At 42.0% G+C, this 13134-nt stretch overlaps 1 protein-coding gene and 1 long non-coding RNA gene across 3 annotated transcripts in view; one reads left to right on the top strand and one right to left on the bottom strand.

The window, feature by feature from the left end:
* The window catches only part of LOC135099444 (uncharacterized), a 2096-nt gene extending 69 nt beyond the window's left edge, over positions 1-2027 (bottom strand). Inside the window, exons 1-2 of the long non-coding RNA XR_010267974.1 lie at positions 375-2027; positions 1-207 (exon numbers count right to left, since the gene is read on the bottom strand). The exon at positions 1-207 is cut by the window's left edge and continues 69 nt beyond it. This is a non-coding gene — a long non-coding RNA (uncharacterized LOC135099444). The remainder of the gene's footprint in view (positions 208-374) is intronic.
* Positions 1-13134, top strand: part of LOC135099436 (uncharacterized) — a 106001-nt gene that overhangs the window by 77177 nt on the left and 15690 nt on the right. The window lies entirely within an intron of this gene.

Genomic DNA, 13134 nt, shown 5'->3' with positions numbered 1-13134 from the left:
GAGGGAGGGCCGATGGCGCAGAAGCAGGCCGTGATGAAAGCGACAAGGTCTCTTAGGGAGAGGCATCTGCATCCGGGGACGCTAGAAGGGGGAAGGATACCTATCAGGACTCCCATCCACACCACAGCCTTCACCAACACTTCCACCTTCTTCTCGCTAGTGCTGCCGCTGATACCGCCGCCATCCGACCAAGCTTCCTTCATATTCCTGAGGGATTTGATCATTATTGGAAAAAAAAAGGATGAACCGTGAACAGAAAGGTTCTTAAAAATCTTCGATTAAAGCTCGAGTTAAAAACTATAGATAACATTAATGTTAATAGACAGAAACTGGAAAAGTCTAGGAGAAAATGTGTGAATAGAGTGAGTGGTTACCTTCTCAAGTTGAAAACGAGCAATGAATCTATTCACTTTTCGAAGATTTATTCACGGTAAACGGGAACTCTGCTGCTACCTTGGACGCTCAAGCTTTACTACTTGTTCACACTTCCCTGCCGATCAATAAATGTACCACTTCTTGCTAACACGGCCAGTAAACTGAAATACTAAGTAAGGTCACTTAGCTGCCAATACACTCACCCGCAGCGCACGCGCACGCACGCGCGCGCGCGTGCGCACAAACACACACACACACACACACACACACACACACACACACACAGTTTGTAATGGAGAGGTAAGGGTGTTGACGTGTCGGAGTCAAAATATATATGTACATGAATATTATTATTTGACCTTAATGTTTCTGATGACATCACGAGATCTTGATTGTTCACCGATCTCTCTCTCTCTCTCTCTCTCTCTCTCTCTCTCTCTCTCTCTCTCTCTCTCTCTCTCTCTCTCTCTCTCTCTCTCTCTCTCTCTCTCTCTCTCCGTGTTTGTGCGTGTATCCGAGGGAAGAAAACGGGCAAAGAACACGCTTGTCATCCTACTAATCCATAATGAGGTATTTATTCCTGGCTTCTCCTCAGCTGTACAGTACATGTGGTTTTTGTCTTTATCACTCATATTTTTTTCAATACAAGCTGAATGAGTGTAAATAACAGACACGATGTAAGAATGAGAGAACGCAGATAATCGAATATCAGAAACAACTGAAGTGAAGCGGACAGCTGTCTCTCCTTGCTACACTTGTCTCTGCTCAGTGTGACCCGTCCTTAGTTTCCCGGTCTACGAGAGCTGTTGCTAGATGTCGACGGAAATAATTTCATAGCTCTCATATATCGTGTTTTACCTGTAATCTGATCACACCATCATATGTAGGAAAGAATGAAATGGTTTATATCCTTATTGACTATGCAGTCGGAGCAAATAACCAAGTTAGACTCGGCGTGCTTTAAATGACATACAAAAATTGCTTGTCACATTGATTTTTCCAGGCATTTCGTTATTTCGTAAATATTCGTCACGCAGCACTTTCCTTTGTATGTAGTACTGTAACTCCTGAAACCGTTAACTTTCTTTTTCACGCACAATAGCTAAAACTGAGTGTGTAATGCCATGTAAGATATTATTTCTTTTCATGAAAAGAGAAAAAAAAGTTTTATTAATAATTTTTGGACTAGGTACATAGTATTTGAGAAGTGAACTGAGCAAATAAATGAGAGGCTCTCTAACACTGTGCAGGATACCAGACTCCAATGAAGCTGCCTTAGGAATAATATAATAACACTGAAACGCTTGAAATTACATTTACTGTCTTGTTGGTAGCTCTGGCACGAGGGGCTACATCCTCCGCTGAGTCCTTGGTTGTCCTGCAGCCTCCCTCCCTACATGTTGGTTTTAGGGGGTGATGGAATCATATCCTGTGTCTTCGTCAATATATTTAAGCACAAAGAATAGTGACTGTGCGTAGACTGACAATCATAGACTCATATACTGCCACAACGTCCATATATCCAGTGTTTATTGTTTGTTTATTAATGTTAGTGTGCTTTTTTTTTTTTTGAGTGTCTAATATGTGTAGTACATTTAATTTTATTTTACTTTTTTATTTATTTACTTATTTATTTATTTTATTTATTTATTTTTTTGGTGCATGTAGGTAACAACTGTACATTGGCTTTTAATAGTTTTATATTCTATGTAAAATTTAAGCTTTAAAATTAAAATGTTTTAATAGAAGAGAGAGAGAGAGAGAGAGAGAGAGAGAGAGAGAGAGAGAGAGAGAGAGAGAGAGAGAGAGAGAGAGAGAGAGAGAGAGAGAGAGAGAAAGGAAGGGGGGGGAGGTGCGGGTTAGTTCCTAGTGTTGGTGGCGTCTGTTTACGGTCTGCTTGATGGTCCCTTATGACTTATGGTGTCGACGATGTTAAGAGGACGCCCTGGGAACCCTTCGTAGTTACTGTCCAGTGCAAGTCGTAGTTACTGTCCAGTGCACGCATCCTTGTTTGTGTAGTAAAACTGCATCACCACGATGATGTAGGTTATGGCAGTGTTCATCACCTGAAGAATAGGTCAGCATTGTGCTTCATCGATTATCGATTACTTATTGATTAAGAATGTTTTGGAAATAATTTTTTATATAGATTTGACATACGTCTGAGATGCATTCCACACACACACAAACACTCTCTCTCTCTCTCTCTCTCTCTCTCTCTCTCTCTCTCTCTCTCTCTCTCTCTCTCTCTCTCCCCTTTTCGAGACGTGGTAGACTGCAACGCTGTAGAAACTTTTAAACCCTGTCATGATAAGTATTTTGCCTCAAATTCGCGGTTAACAGCGTGTAATGAGACTGAAACGCTTGGTGGCAACTCCAAGCTTTATTCAACAAAATACCAGGCTCTCATATCTGTAACAGATACAGACAAAAATAACTACCGACAATTACACAACACATTAACTCAATATAAACAATTGATGACAATCATGCAACACAGCACGAACACAGTACATAACAGGACAAAACAACATAAATACACACACAAACTCACACATTAACAGAAGGAAACAGCTGGGTCTACACTGGCCTGTGGTACCATTGTGACTGACGATACACAGTGCTACCAAACGTGAAAACAGTAACGCCAATCAGTGTTGCCAATGTACAATAATTACCACATTCCCCCCTCCTAGAAAAATTCAACATTAACAAAATGAGTTCCAGGTAGATATCCGAACATATCAGGTTTAATCCCATCCGTAACGATCGGGGGGCTTCGACACACGAGTCGACCTCCTTAACTCAATGGGCCCAGTGGGTGAATGGGAATCATGATTATTATGGGGTTGTACACCTTGGGTTTTGGGTGAACCTGGGGTCTCTATATTTCCTTGTGCTTCATCCTGGTGCACAGGAGTCGTCGGACTCTCAGGACTTGGAGCTAAGTCACGGATAGACACGGTTGACTCGCGGCCATCTGGATATTTGACACTTGCATACATTGGGTTCACATCAACAAGTTCTACCTGATCAGTTAATGGTTCGTGTTTGCTAGACCTAACATGCCGTCGCAATAACACTTGTCCAGGGTCAAAAGCCATGATGGTAATCCATTTCCAAAACTAGAACGTCGTTGAAACCTGAAGAAACGCTCATGTGGGGTCTCATTAGTTGCAGTACATAAGAGTGATCTTATTGAATGCAAAACCTCAGGAAGCACCATCTCCCAGTGTTGATTCCTCAAACCATGAGATGCAAGTGTTAAACAAACAGCTTTCCAAATAATTCCGTTGTACCTCTCAACCTGGCCATTACCCATTGGGTGATAAGGTGTTGTTTTGCTTGTTGCTACCCCTTTCTGAGAAAGGTACAGCTTCAGTTCTTGAGAAATAAAAGAAGGACCTTGATCTGAATGAATAAAACTTGGCATTCCACAAAGACTGAAGATAGACTCAAGACATTTGATTACTGTTTTTGAATGCATATTTGGACAAGGAAGTGCAAAAGGAAAACGTGAGTATTCGTCAACAAATGTAAGTATGTACTTATTGTTTGTGGTGGAAGGCAAAGGTCCTTTGAAGTCAATGCTAAGGCGTTCCATCGGCTGTGTGGCTTTAATGAGGACCCCTTGTGCTGAACGATGGAATTGTGGTTTTTGCTGTACACAGACCTTACAAGTAGCACACACCTTTTTCACATCATCTGTTGAGAAGGGAAGGTTCTTAGACCGCACAAAATGCAAAAGCCGAGTTACCCCAGGGTGGCAAAGATTCTCATGGATGTCAGTGAGATTCGACATTGAAGAAACAGAACAACAGTATGCACGAGTCAAGGTATCCGGCGCAACATTCTGTTTCCCAGGACGATACTGTATTGTATAACTGACTGATGCCAGCTCCAGCCTCCACTCTTGTATCTTGTTATTCTTTATCTTGGTTCGCTTTCTGTTGTCTAACATGAACATCACAGAGCGCTGATCAGTAATCAGAGTAAAATGTCGTCTAGCTAAGAAATGACTCCACATGCGAACTGCTTCAATAATAGCTGTAGCCTCCTTTTCTACAGCAGGATAATGCAGCTCACTACCCTGAAGCGTTCTTGACATAAAAGCTACTGGCCGGCCACCCTGGTGTAAGACTGCTGAGATAGCGACCTCCGAAGCATCACACTCCACAACAAAAGGAAGGCTCTCATCCACAGATCTTAGAGAAGCATCTATAAGCTGCTTTTTCAAGGAGTTAAAGGCAGTTAGTGCTGATTCACTCAGCGGAAAAGTTTTTGTGTTTATCAAAGGTTGGATTTTATCAGAGAAGCCAGGGATCCATTTAGCATAATATGCAAACAACCCTTGAACTCTTCGCAAAGACCCCATATTGGTAGGAGGTGGTAATTCTTGAAGGGGACGTAATCTGTCAGGATCAGGCTTTATGACATTATCACCAACACAATACCCGAGAACATTGATTATAGGCACAGACATAACTGATTTAGATTCATTGAGGGTGAGCTTGCGTTTTCGAACAACCTCCAAGAACTTCTTAACATTTTCATCATGCTCATCCTGAGTTGATCCAGCTACAGTAATATTATCGAGATATGGGAAAGTATCTTTAAGATCCTCATCTTCAACTAATTTATCCATAGCTCTCTGAAATACAGCTACTCCATTAGTGACACCAAATGGAACCCTACAAAACTGATACAGTTTTCCTACACCCTCAAAAGCAGTATACTTCCTCTCACTCTCTTTAATGCTGATTTGGTGGTATGCACTCTTCAAGTCAAACGTAGAAAACACCTTGTATTTTGCAAGATTATGTACCATGTCCTCTATCCTCGGGAGGGGATATGCATCTAGTTCTGTGTATTGGTTGATGGTTTGAGAATAATCAATACAAAGTCTCTTTTGTGCCTGTCAAGTGGATCTTTCACAACTACGACCTGTGCTCTCCATGGGGATATGCTTGGCTCAATGACGCCTTCAGACAGCAAGCGTGATATCTGGTCATTTATAAATAACTGGTCATCTTTACAATAGTGTCTGGATTTAACTGTAATTGGTTTACATTGTTGAGGCAAGTTCGGAAACAGTGAAGGCTCCTCGATATCAGCTGTTGCCAATGCACAGTTACTAGTTACCCTTAAACTTGGCTTATTTCCCCCATACTGAAAAGTTACACTCTTGTGTTGTTTTTGAAAATCATGACCCAAGATCACATCACAACATAAATCCTTTAAGACTCCTAGCTGAACACATGAGTAATTTTGATCAACATGACCCAAGTCTACTGTAACATACCCTGGGGAGCTAGTATTTAAAGATGCTGACGCCATTGAAATCTCCTTGCTTGCCGGAACTACTGTCAGCTTTAATTTATGTGCCACTTTCTCACTTATGAAGCTATCCGAACTGCATGAGTCAATTAGTGCCTTCAATGAATGACCATTGACAGTGATGTCTATAGCTGCATGTGAAAGATTCTTTGGAAAAGTGGCAGCAAGTGTGAGCAGAGTGGGATTATACAGTGTGGCGGTAGTACTATCATAAGCCTTAGCTTTGGATCTACAGACTTTGGCAAAATGACCCGCTTTACCACAGTTGTTGCATGTAACAGAACGTGCAGGACAACTAGCCCTACCTGTAATGTGGAATGCATTACCACAAAAATAGCATTTCTTCTTAGATACGAGTGCAGCAGCGACAGTCAAGTCCACAGGTGGTCTTCTTTCTCCCCCTTCTTTCGTTGACTGCTGTTGTTGGTCATCACTGGGCAGTTCCTGCTTTCCTGGAACTAAAGCAGCAGCATGAAGAACAGGCAAGGAACACGTGTATGCATCAGCATTCCGCTGGGCAAGGTCCAATGTACGGGCTTGACTGTATGCCGCCTCAAGATTCAAGGACTTATTTTCTAGCAGGCGCTGACGAATAAATGCAGAGGCAATACCGTTAATAAACGCATCACGTACCAGCTCCTCCCGATATTGTTCAGCTGTGACTGCCTTGAAGTTACAGTCCTTGCTTAGTTTATGTAGCTCCCTCAAAAATTCATCAAGGGATTCGCCCGACTGCTGTCGTCGGGTTGCCAAAACATGCCTTGCAAAAATCTCGTTTGGTAACTTGACGTAAACACTCTCCAGTTTTGCAACGGCACTTTCATATGAAACACAGTCTTCGATGAGTTCATACACACTCGGGGATACACAGTTCACTAGAGCCCTCAGCTTGTTAGGTGCGGCCTCTCCACTCTCCTCAATGAAGTTTTGAAACGTGCGGTGCCAGTGTTTCCACTCCTTGACCGCCGTAGGAGAGCTGGGATCCGTGTCCAGTCGGCATGGCTTAAGCAACTTAGCCATGACGGGAATTTTGTTGAATAAATTGTAATGAGACTGAAACGCTTGGTGGCAACTCCAAGCTTTATTCAACAAAATACCAGGCTCTCATATCTGTAACAGATACAGACAAAAATAACTACCGACAATTACACAACACATTAACTCAATATAAACAATTGATGACAATCATGCAACACAGCACGAACACAGTACATAACAGGACATAATAAAACAATCATGCAACACAGCACGAACACAGTACATAACAGGACAAAACAACATAAATACACACACAAACTCACACATTAACAGAAGGAAACAGCTGGGTCTACACTGGCCTGTGGTACCATTGTGACTGACGATACACAGTGCTACCAAACGTGAAAACAGTAACGCCAATCAGTGTTGCCAATGTACAATAATTACCACACAGCGTTTGTTCGTTAGAGATTAACTTCCATACTTCCAATAAATGGGACTACCTCACGTCATCTATTTTCATTCTTTCCTGTAAATTTTCCTTCGGGTTTTTACTTTTCTAACTCCATAAGGCCCTTATTTCTGACCTGTTTTCAGTACGGCTTATGCCGGAGGGAGTGGAGGATGGGAAGAGAGACTTCTCTTTTATTATCATTTTCTTTTACTATCACGTTAGCAGTCCTAGGTCAGGTCAGCTCGTGAGGACCGCAAGGCCTGCTGTGGCCTGTGTATCTATGTAACTCTCTCTCTCTCTCTCTCTCTCTCTCTCTCTCTCTCTCTCTCTCTCTCTCTCTCTCTCTCTCTCTCTCTCTCTCTCTCTCTCTCTCTCTCTCTCTCTCTCTCTCTCTCTCTCTCTCTCTCTCTCTCTCTCTCTCTCTCTCTCTCTCTCTCTCTCTCTCTCTCTCTCTCTCTCTCTCTCTCTCTCTCTCTCTCTCTCTCTCTCTCTCTCTCTCTCTCTCTCTCTCTCTCTCTCTCTCTCTCTCTCTCTCTCTCTCTCTCTCTCTCCTCACCCCCAGCACGTTGGACCTAGTCAGAGTGTAAAATCCACCACTGGAAGCAGTGAGAAGCTCCTGGCTCAGCGTCGCCATCTGGATCAACACCTGCCGTTGTTCAGCAGCCGCCTGGGGATGGGATGGAGCATGTAGGTGCGCACCCATGCACGCACTTGTTGGCTCACTGACAAGCACACAGGCAACGATGTATGAATAGAAAATGCACACACACACACACACACACACACACACACACCTGGCTGTGGTCTGGGTGATGGCTGTGGTGTGCTTGAACAGCGTGTCTTTCCATGATGATCATGTGGGGCGCTGCTGCCTGCAATGCGTTACTGTCAGCATTGCATGATGATGGTGGTGGCAGTGGTGGTAGTGGTGATGGTGGTGGTGGGATGATGATGATGATGATGATGATGATGATGATGATGATGATGAGGAGGAGGAGGAGGAGGATGACATCATCATTAGGAGCAGGTCAACAGTGGCTGCCTATCCACGTCCATTTACGAGTATGTGGCTCGTGTGAGATGGATCCTTGTTGCAGGGCATTTCTTCAGTTGTCATGCACGTTTGTGCACCTAGGTTGAACTTAATTTCAGGCAAAATCCTTGTCGTACGTGCCAGTGACATAAGTGCAGGTACCTGTGCCAGAGTCGTGATATGCATATGTCTTCCATATGGACAAATTTTTCGTGTGTCTTTCGTACAACTTGGCAAAATTGACAATTCGGATATACTGGAGAGTAAGTATGGCTTTGATAAGGAATTTAGATCACCTCGATTAACACATTGATGTATACCCGTCTTGCAATGAATAAAAGTATAATCGCACTGTAACCATACCACATCCTTACGTACTTTCAAGTTGAACCCACAGCAACCCTCCATCAACAAAGTGTTTGCAATGTACGCCTGCACTTGCCCAGCATTACAGGTTTACACACATAGGCTATCCCGCACAGATCTGTTGCGAACATTTTATGGACTGATTTCCATAGACTGGAAATATGTGTATGGTTGATCAGTTTTCGTTTGCCTCAAGTCCCCTGCATTGGATGCCCTTGTGGTTATCTCGTAAGGAAACATCTCGAAGAAAATGGACTCTATGGAAGCACGCCACTTAAGTGATATAAGGACTTTTAATTTCAAAACGGTTATATTAAAAACTTTAATTTTCTGAAAGAGTTTATAGTGGTATTTTATAAACACTTCGATTTCTTTCTGAAACATGACTATCGGAAGTACGGGGTGTAACACGAGTTTCAGCACATATTGCTATAGCTTAAAGTACAAGGTATTCTAAGAAGAAATGTTGTATGTAGTACATATGCATTTTGAAGCTTTTTTTATGTCTTTGCGTGTGGACGCGGAATGTCACTTGGTGATATTGTGAATGAATTAATCATGATTTCTACAAGTTTTAGAGCATTACAGTGTCCCGTGACAAGACGGGTGATATAAATAGACAGGTAATTTAACGATAAACATTACACAAGGATACTATGATTGTAATTCAAGATAAGTAAAATGATGCGGTAAGTGGTAAATTTACCACGCTTGCCTGGGTAGCTATGGTTGTCAGCTGGTTGTCAGTCACTTGCAGTTTCCCGCTGAGACAGTGACATTAAATTTGGATTTGTATTGCATAAGTATGGGGGAGAAAAAAAAAAAGAAACTGCAGGCAGTGCCACACACTTTTAGTAATGTGTGTTATGCGGACTTTGTGTTTTCTACTGACATCCCGCGTCTCCACATCCCGCCACTGCCTGGCCGTTGTGCATGCATCGCTACTTGAACTTCATAACACGGCTAAACAAGGCCTCTAAATGCATATGCGCAAAGAACATTTTCTCCTTAGAATAATTTGCACGTTTGCCTCAAGCAGTATCCACAGAAACTCGTGTTACATCCTATATATTGACTTGAAATAAGGTCTCCAGAGATTGCAACGAGGTAATTCTTTGAGAATTTCCTCTTGCCTACCATTATCCAACATGACTGAGATGAACCAGGATAGCATAAATCTAAGGGAAGAGTCCAGCCAATACTGAAGTAACAACTGACATAACTACGTCGGCACTTTCATGCAAAATGTCATCCTAAGGAAAAGATGTCAAGTGAGTGAATCAAAAGATGTGCAATTCAAACCTTACCTCCTCCTTAATGACGTCTGCAGTGTATCCCTGCAGGAATGACATGAGTATCAAGAAGATCGTTGCAGCGAAATAAGTCCATGAGCTCTCTTCAGGCAGCGTTAAAATACTAGTCATACTAGAACAGGTCAAGGTAAAGGTGTATAAATGGACCCCCAGGAGGCCCATGGACTGCGAGTACACCAGTTTCTTATACAGATGTCGGACATCCACAAAAGTGTTATAGATTTTGAGGAGTTCTTCAGTGTGAATCTTTACACTGGAAATCCATGGCCTCATTTCATTCCCAAGAAGCTTGCGGAGCTTATTGTTATTTTGTGCGAGATGGTCATTCAAGATGATTACGAAGGTGTGGTAAGTGATGAAAGGAAACACCATCACCATGAAATTATTGAACATGTAGTATTTGTAAAGCCATACCTGCCACGTTGGGACAAAAGCTTCGATTAGAAAGTTCCCATGGTGATTTATCGTGTAAAGCATTATGGGCATTACCAGGAGTATTGGCAAGAGAATACAAGATAGTAGCATAATGGAAGAGGCTCTTGGCCACGTGAAAGAAGCAAGGTGGAGGGCACATGCGAAGAGGCTGTTGCGTCGAGTCCAATTGCTCAGTATGACCAGAAACAAGGTGAGAGTTATTATCATAAAGGCGATGTTGTCAATAATTCTCACCGACCAGTGCGTGTCGAACTCGATCTTTACCACTTGCGCTGAAATAGAGATGAGCACTGAGTCAAGCCTTCAATATATATACCACCCTCAATCTTGTCATCTGAAATGCACAAAGCTTATGAATTGAAAAGTGTCAAGCAACTTTTTTTTTCCCCAAATCTGAAGTATGACATTAAATATAGTGAAATGAGTTCATCGCACGAACCCGTTCCTGTGTTGTATTTACCGCAGTATATGACGGTTATGTATGGAGGACTGAGGGCGCAGAGGCAAGCAGTGATGAAAGCGACAAGGTCCTTTAGAGAGGGGCATCTGCTCCCGGGGACGCCAGAAGGGGGAAGAAGACCTAACAGGACTCCCATCCACACCACAGCTCTCACCAGCACTCCCACCTTCTTTTCTTCTCCAATATCGTCGCCGTTGATGACGCTGCCATCCAGCCAAGATTTTTTCATATTTCTGCGGGAGGCGTTTGATCTTTGTAGTGATTCTTTAAATCTATAAGATATACTACGGCGTGAAGCAGTGTTAAAGAGAAACTCAGTTATCAGAGATTGTTAGAATTTCATACACACGAGTAACAAGAAACCGTATTGTGAATGCCGGTGTGTGCCATGTGGAGGCAGCTAAATCGGTGATTACTCCCAATGAGGCTTCAGATGCACTGGCACAGTTGGTCCTTATGAACTTGCCTGAGACCCAATTGTGACCACCTTGAAAGTTTTCCTTTGTGTCTGACAACAAGAGAAAGTAGTTACAGATCACCCTTTAAAGACAACTTCCTCCCTCCCCATACTACAGTACATGCATCTTGCATTACACGCCTACACCTTTCACTCAATATTCAAAGTTTAAGTATGAGTAGAGAAATTATCCACGGAATCCCTGTTTGGAGAGGGGACCTGAAATATCCCCAGGACTGACTGCTCTTCTGTTTTCTATCTAAAATGTCTTGACATTTCCTTTAACTACTTCCACATTAACGTCTGCAACATTAGCGTCCTTAAATACAACTTCCGATCTGTGGAACAATATCTCTCCTCTGCTAATCCGGTCTGCTTTTCCTCACTCAAACGCATGTGTTTGCGGCTAATGACAACAACTCTTTCTCTTCTCCTTCCTACTTTCTCTATCCTCATTTTCAGTCCAAAACTAGATGTTGCGTTTACGTGCTTAACGACTTATTTGCTCTCGTGCCCACGCTCTTGAGTCTTCCAAATGCTCTACGATCTTGCTTCGACTTTAGTCCCTCTCAGACTAATTTCATCTGTGCAGTATACCGTTTGACTAATTTCATCTGTGCTGTATACTGTTTGTCTAATTTACAATAAAAAAATAAAAAAAAACTTTTCAACCTTATATCTGATCGCCAGCATGGGTTCTGTCCTAGCCGTTCTGCTGGTGATCTTCTGGCCTTCCTTACTGAGTCTTGGCCATCCTCTTTTAGAGAATTTAGTAAAACTTTTGCTATTACCTTATACATAACAAAAGTGTTTGATAGAGTCTGGCATAAAGAAACGTCGATAGAAGTTGTTATAGAGCCAGTAGCATAACTATAAGAACAAGGAAAATCGCCGGCAATAGCATGCCTATACTACTTATGGAGTCTTCAACATCCCCGTCCAGCAGTGGAATGCAAGGAACATAGATTTTATTGCACCATATGGAACGAGATGTCGTTTAGTAATTATCGAATAGTTTTAATGATATATTTCGTAGTAAAGAAAATTACGTATCTTACGTATCAGCACCAGCTGGTTAATTTAAATTGAATCAACACGTGAAATGCTTTATGATTATTGAACAATTAATATGAGCTAGCCACTAGCGTCTAATTTTATTCATATAATAATCCTGAAAGATAAAGAAAAAAAAAAAAATAAAGGCCACTGATGCCAATCCCCAATCAGAGTCAAAAACAGTCGTCAAAAATTTAAAGATAATTGTCTGGAAACTTCCCTCTTGAAAGAGTTCTAAGTCACAGGAAAAGAGGAAATACACAAGCAGGCAGGGAGTTCCAGAGTTTATCAGAGAAAGGGATGAATGACTGAGAATTCTGGTTAACTCTTGCATTAGATAGGTGGACAGAATAGGGGTGAGATAAAGAAGAGTCTTGTGCAACGTGGCCGCGAAACGTGGGGAGGCATGCAGTTAATAAGATCAGAAGAGCAGTTAGCATGAAAATAGCGGTAGAAGATAGCAAGAGATGCAACACTGAGGATCCTCAGATGGATGACTGGAGTGACAAAAAAGGACAGGATGAGAAATGAGTATATCAGGGGCTCTCTGGTAGTCACGATAAGGACAAAAACTGAGCTAAAGAAGACAGGAGTGATAAAGGAATAAATGAAAGAATGACACAGGACCGAAACACCAAGAAAAAGGCTTCCTGAAAACAGCGACCCCGAATAAAGAGTTGAGCTGAAGAAGATGAAGAAATCTTTGTAATTTCTTTGTAATTTGTCTATCATTTCATTGTAGTTACTGTATAGTCTTATCGTAGTTAGTATTTGTCACTTCATTAAAAATTAGTCCTTGTTTTGTTTAGTTGATTTTTATAATTTTACTGTCATTGGTCTTTATCGCTTCACTGTACGTACTTGGTCGTT

The sequence above is a fragment of the Scylla paramamosain genome, chromosome 4 (assembly GCF_035594125.1).
Source record: "Scylla paramamosain isolate STU-SP2022 chromosome 4, ASM3559412v1, whole genome shotgun sequence".
NCBI lineage: Eukaryota > Metazoa > Arthropoda > Malacostraca > Decapoda > Portunidae > Scylla > Scylla paramamosain.
Note: the sequence above shows the minus strand (reverse complement) of the source record. Positions and strands in the feature narration are given on the sequence as shown.